The sequence below is a fragment of the Nanorana parkeri genome, unplaced genomic scaffold (genome assembly GCF_000935625.1).
Source record: "Nanorana parkeri isolate BGI_ZX_2015 unplaced genomic scaffold, ASM93562v1 scaffold466, whole genome shotgun sequence".
NCBI classification, from domain to species: Eukaryota; Metazoa; Chordata; class Amphibia; order Anura; family Dicroglossidae; genus Nanorana; species Nanorana parkeri.
The window spans coordinates 1-6752 of record NW_017306734.1 but is presented as its reverse complement, the minus strand read 5'-3'; positions in this window follow the sequence as shown (position 1 = coordinate 6752).

Below are 6752 nucleotides of genomic sequence, written 5' to 3'. Positions count from 1 at the left end.
ATCTATTTTGAAATACTGCAGGTCTGTAACCAGTTATACCATACAATGTAGGCTGACGCAGCCTATGTTGTACTAGCAAGGATTCTTAAAAACCTCCCAGTATACCGTGAGTTTCACCCTGTATACATTTAATGTACATATATTTAGCTTTTTCTATACCTACTCAAGTGCAAAGCTGTAATACAATATATTCATTTTTATTTAGTGGTAAATTGTATATTTTGATAACTTTATCAGACAGATTTCAGTATTGCAGGGTGCTGAGATGATGACCAGTTATGAAAGTTCCATTACTTCTAATCAAATGTTTGTATGGAAGACCAATTAAAACTATTTTATAAGAAACCTTTATACTTTTCAGTAGGTGTTTGTTCAATCCAGTTGTAGTTTATCTGTTATGGGCTCATAATAAACACCTTTTTGTTCTTAACACCTGTTATTTCCCATCTTTTGTGACTTATTCTTCAACTCATGCTTTCTTTACCTTTTTACATCTTTTGGTATGGTGAGCACTCCTGTTAGGATATACTCCTTCCTGAAGTCTGTAGTGCCCTTTTCCTCCTTAGCTCATGTATGCTGAGCTCATTATGACTTATTCTGCATTAGAAATATACCTTGTTGGCAGTCCTAAAAGTAAAGAAGCTGCCAGCTCTTAAATGCCAAAGCACTGGCTTTTTATTAAAGTGCCATTTGGAAACCTGTCTAAAAACGTGATTTCTCGAAGTAGACCCACAGATGCCTGAAAAAAATGTCCTATTCAATAGCCATTGCTTTTGCATGTTTTAAGTACTGCCAACTTTTAATTTTGCAATGCTGCTCTTCTATGGCCATTAGCACTTTAGTGGTTAAATGGACAAATGGTGCACTTCAGAATTCATAGTTTGGCTTTTATAGAAGCTTGGCATTGGTGTGTGTTTAAAACAGACATTGACTCTGCCTTTTTAATGCACACATACTTCCTCATTACCTATGCAAAGACCACACTTCCACATTAAAAAGTTTTCTGCTCTAGTTTGCTTTGAAGGCTTAGTGGTGCATGAATGTTTTGACACCCTCGGGCCTAGTTCACACAGGCTTTAGGTTGTATAAGAGCAGTGTGAACACAGTTTCTAGCAACTTTTGCAAAGCATTTTTAAAGTTTCAAGCAGCTTACTTGAAGCCTTTAAAGCACCCGTCAGCTCTAGTTTGGGAATTGTACAAACGGATCTTAAAGGGGTGCTGACTGTCCACTTTAAACAAGCTTGTTTTAAAGTAAGTCAGCACTCTCCAAGAACTGTGTAGAACATTCCTAACAGTTACCCTTTAAGTGTAATTTAGCGGTATGTACCTTATACCACATCCAAAAAAGTTGATCAATTATTGTAGATGAACACAGACTTATAAGGTACCTCAGACTTGGTACTAAAAACGTCCCTTTATTTACATATAAGAAAAGCTAAAACTTTAACATTAAAAATATAAAAATACATAGAAGCCCCCAATTTCTCACTTGCTGGTTTTAAAGCCAAGAGCACATATCATGCTCTTAGCTTGAAAAAGCACAAATGGATCTTACAGATCTCTTGTATATGGTATCCATCATAAAATGCCGGACGAGATCCAGAGCTATTTATTCTACACGTTTGACAGGGCATTCCGCTTCCTCAGGAAAAACGGGGGTATTATGATCAATGGACAACAATTAAGACCTCTATTAATCATCTCAATACAATTGCTCTATATATCTAGATCTCAATGTTCATATATGTAAATGCATGCATTTTAAAACTACCAACTCCTTTGTCAAGGTCCCTGGTGCGAATGAGGAGTCAATGTTAGGGATGCCTGAATTGCCAGGAAAGAGGACAGAGCCCCCTTGGATTACAGTGAGCGCTTTACCCTTGGCAAGGTCAACCTGATGTATTGAATAATACTTTATGATTCATTAGCATTATGGGCCTTGTACTTCTTATATCGAATCCATTCATGGGCTACTGCAGAGTAAAGCTTCCCTTTTTATATCATTTGTGCACACAAATGTAGCAGAGTGGAATAGGTGAGGGTAGAGCCAAGTACATATTTAAAAGAATATTTGTAAGATGGTGTTATGGATGGTATCTGGAGCAACATATTAGGAAATCCTGTAACATCAATGCCTTTCCTAGCACACAGATTAAATACAACTTTAAAGGAAAACCCATATCAATCTCAGAGCATTAAATTATTTGGGTCAAGATGTTAAATATGCTCTAAAAATCTACCTGTCTTTTCACCGCTTCTGGGATCCATGTGGTTTAATGGCCTCAAACTTTAGCTGAATGGTTCTTTAACCACCTCCCGGACGTTGTAAAAAACGGCCGGCCAGGAGCTCTCTAGATCTGAGCCGGGCGTCTTTAGATGTCTGCTCAACCACGCCCCCCTCGCGCATGACGTGCGGCATGCGGGAAAAGCCCCACATTTTTAAACAGCCAGCGATGCCTGTTAATATACAAGTGATCCGCGGGCTATAGAGCCAACGGAACACTTGTATTGGGGTGCCTATCTGTGTTGCCCCCCCCTACACGCCCGCTGGTTCCATGCTCTGCTGTGCCGGGTGCAAGCCCGGGATCAGGGGGAGATCGGTACACAATATCCCTCCGGTCCCCTCTCAGAATGCGGAAGTGATGTATATCCACATTCTTGTGTCACTCTCCAGCTTGAGAAGCTGATGAAGCAGATCTCTGCTTCAGGGGGGTCCTAGGTGACGGGTCTTGGAGACCCCCTGATGTCTCCATAAAGATGACTGTCGCATCTTTTGCTATCACATAGGGGGCTAATAAAACCCCTATGTGATATCAATAAAGTTAAGAAAAAAATTTAAGGTTCCCAAAAAATTATGTAGTCTCACATAAAAAGATGAAAAAAAACTTTAAGCCACCCATACATACACGCATGCAAACATGTGTCGGGTGTGCACAAACGACGATTGCGCCCATTACGCAGCACATGTTACATATCGCCGCAAAGAGCAATAATTGTAGGGCCATTAATCACTAACACTAAATTGAGCGGTAAAAGCTTTGAAAGCGTCGCCTATGGTCAATTTTGGGTATGGTAGTTTTCTGCGATTTCACGGGTGCGCACAATTTTAAAGCTTGACATGTCTATTTAAATGACAACGTCTTATATTTTATTTTTAAAAAATTGGGTAATTGTTTCCCAACTATGAAACTTTTTTTTCTCAAACTATCAGTAATTTTTCATTAATATAGTAAAAAATAAAACCTGCATTGGTGATTAAATACCCCTAAAAGAAAGCTCTCTGTCCCCAAAAAATGGTATTCAATTTCACTACAGCGTTGTATGACGGAATAAACGTCAGTCAAAGTATCGCAGTGCTAAATACTGAAAAATGGCCTGGCCAGGAAGGGGTCTAAACACCTGGTCTTCAAGTAGTTAAAGCTTCATCAAAGATTGCTGTTCATACTGCTTAAACAAGCTGCAACCCATGTGACCTTAGGCCTCAGTTAATGCACTGCAAGGGTTAAGGCTCATTAAATAAATATAAGCTGTAACACTAGCCTTATTCCTCACTCCCTGGCAGCCTGAACTTTTCTCTCCGATGCTCTGGGCTGTTAGTGGGCCCTTGATGTCTGCATACATTGCAGGATTGCTTGTCTAGTGATGTACGTGATGACATCAAAGCATACGAAGAGATGCATTTCAGGGGACTGGAGGCACAGCATAGTGGAAGCCTGTCGGATCAAGATATGGGGAGGTATTGTAACTTAATGACACACTAAACTTAATGAGCAGTTAACCCTTGCAGTGGAGCCTCATTAATTTTGTTGTGTGGAGGGTGGCTTTAAGTGTTTGAAAATATGTACTGTAACCCTTCCCTACTAAAGTATCTTTATACTGCCTGTCTTGTGCAGACTAACTTGGTCCTGGTGACTAAACCGAAAATGTGAAATCGATGTGGGAATTACATGCAAATTGTCCACTGGAAGTTTACCCCTCACCTTGTGATAACTGTACAATATTTATATATATATAATTTCCCCACCTGGGATGCAGCCAAATTAAAACTGGTGGAAAGTAATAATTATTGCATTAATTGACTTGCTTAATTGTCCTGCGCCCATGGAAGGAAATTTGTCAACATAGAGCTCAGTGGCTGCAGTTAAAAGTACTGGCAGACCTTGTGGTTCATGCTCTTAGGATTTGTGTTTTACACTTGGACAGAGGTCAACGTTAACTGGATGTGCTGCTAAGCATTAAGAATATGCATGTAAGGAATTGTGCTTGCTGTAAATAAAGTCTTTGGGGAAGGGGCTGAAGACATTACAGGTTTTCGTCCACGCAAAATCGGCATATTCTAGCTTGACTAGTTGCTGATAGCTGACACTATATTCAGCCAAAACTTTAAAAGCTCATTTGTATCTGGCATGCTATTCCAATGCACTACACCACAATGCACATCTGTAACATTTATCAATTATACAGTTACAAAATAGCAGGGAGATTAAATACTTGGGTTACTAAATTCCCTCACATGCTCTAAAATGGCACTGATGGGAGTAAAACCTGCTCTGATCAAATAACTGTCAGTGAAAACCTCTCCAGTAAATCTTTTGCAGACCTGTGCAATACATCGTCTGTCTGGAGTTACAGGTTTAAGGGTTGCAAAGCAAATAGACGTGTAGCATGTGATATGATTACATACTGTTAGATTCGTCCAGGGATAGTAATAGCTTCCAATCGTGTGGTCAGGGGTGGTAATCCCTTCATAAACGCATACAATTGTATACGATTACATGTGTGCCAGCACACTGCCGCTTTTAGCTGTCTCAGGTTACGGTTGTTACTTCTGAATGGCATATTTGGGATTCCTGCCTTGGAAATTTGCAGGGTCTCTAAACATCTTTTTACAGGTGTGACTAGCCTTAGCTAATTGCAGTTTAAAGATGACAACCCGACTCGGGGTTAGTTCATACCATAAGCAGAGCGGTCTGGTTTGACTCTGGCTGGGAACGCACTGCCTCGCATTGCGGCCGCTCACTTTTTTGCTGGGCTGGAGTGGGGTGGGGTGGGGTGGGCCCATGATATGAATGGCACTGTAGCCACGCCCTCTAGCTGCAATGCGATCGGCTGCACGGGATAGCAAGGCACATTGTACCTGCAGTGTGGTCCGGTTCGATCAAAATGCTGCAAGCACTATTTTGATTGCACTGCAGGCATAATGTGCCTTGCGATCCCGTGTGGGCAATTGCATTGTGGCTACAGTGCCATTCACTTCAATGGCCCACCACGCCCCCTCCAGCCCAGTAAAAGTTAGCGGGCCGCAATGTGAGGCAGTGCGTTCCGACCAGAGGGCACAGCTCATGGTGTAAACTACCCTTATAGACGGATTGAAGATCTTGTGGAGGGAATTTTTAATTTCTAGATCTCTGGCCTGTGAGAGTCTATAAAATAGTATGGAAAAACAACCCTTTGACTCCTGAGAATGCATGCACATGTACACCCCCCCCTCGCAACTGTACATTGATACACTTCCATTTTATTTCTCAGAGGCTTAGATCCATACTTATCACTTCTTTTTTGTAGGGTTTTTTTTTTTTTTTAAATCCCTCTTTGCAACCTATGTTATGGGCCTCTCATTTCCTGGACTTGGAGGGTTAGGTAAATTACCCTTAACCCTTATTGGTCTGTCCTAGATTCCCTTCCCTGAAGTCTAGGGTTTGGTATACCAAGCTTAGGCTTCTATGACCAGTAAATCTCCTTTTTTTTTTTTTTACTTTATTTTATTTTTTAGTAGACCAATTTACCTGTTGGTCGAAGTTGTTTTTCTGTTTTGCTAGTTTTTGTTCCACTAACGAGTCCTATGCCCCCCCTTGTGGTGTATGAATAGATTATTCTTCATGGTATGAGTTGGGAGTCATCCCGCCTACAGGTATCAGTTTGCACTTCCGTTATGCTCTGGTATATGAGGTTGTTCTTGCATGTCATTCCTGGCAATGGTTTTCCTTACATTTTGGTAAATTCTTTTCTATCAAGCCTTATTTAGCCATTGATTTAATGACAGTTCATATCTGTTGGTTTTCTTTCCCTACCCCCATCCCCCAGGCTGCTTTGGGACATCTTGTAGGTCCATGAAGAATTACTGTAATCCTGTCTTGCTCAATTGCTGTGGACAATAAAGGAGTTAGGATTTTTTTTACTTACTGTAACACTGGTCTTACAAATCCCATAATGCATCTCTCTGGGAGTCAAGTTTGTGAGAATCTTGCAATGCCTCGTGGCATTTGTAGTTCCACCACATCTGGAGGGCCGGAGTTTGGCTACACCTGCTATAACATCTTGAAGTCAGCTGAGAGGCACATGTCCTTCCGCTTTGTTATTGACCTTTAGCTGCTGCTTACAAAGCTGAGGCATGGTGTCTTGAAATGGGATTATAGGGAGGCTTTTTTTTTGTTTGCCAGTGTCTAAACCTTCTGTGGGCAGCGGTATAACCCATCTGTCAAAAAATTACTATGCTCCAGTGTCCCTCAATGGACTCCAGGAAAAACATTTTAGGGTAGGAACAAAAATCTTACTTTAGAGTGGGTTTGAATGGTGAGGTACATGTACAGTTGTGTAAAAAAGTGTTGGCCCCCTTCCTGATTTTTCATTGTTTTGCATGTTTGTCACACTTTAATGTTCAGATCAAACAAATTAACATATTAGTCAAAAGATAAAACAACATGCTGTTTTTTTTTTGTTTTTTTTTTAAATCAGATAGTTTTTTATTGGCT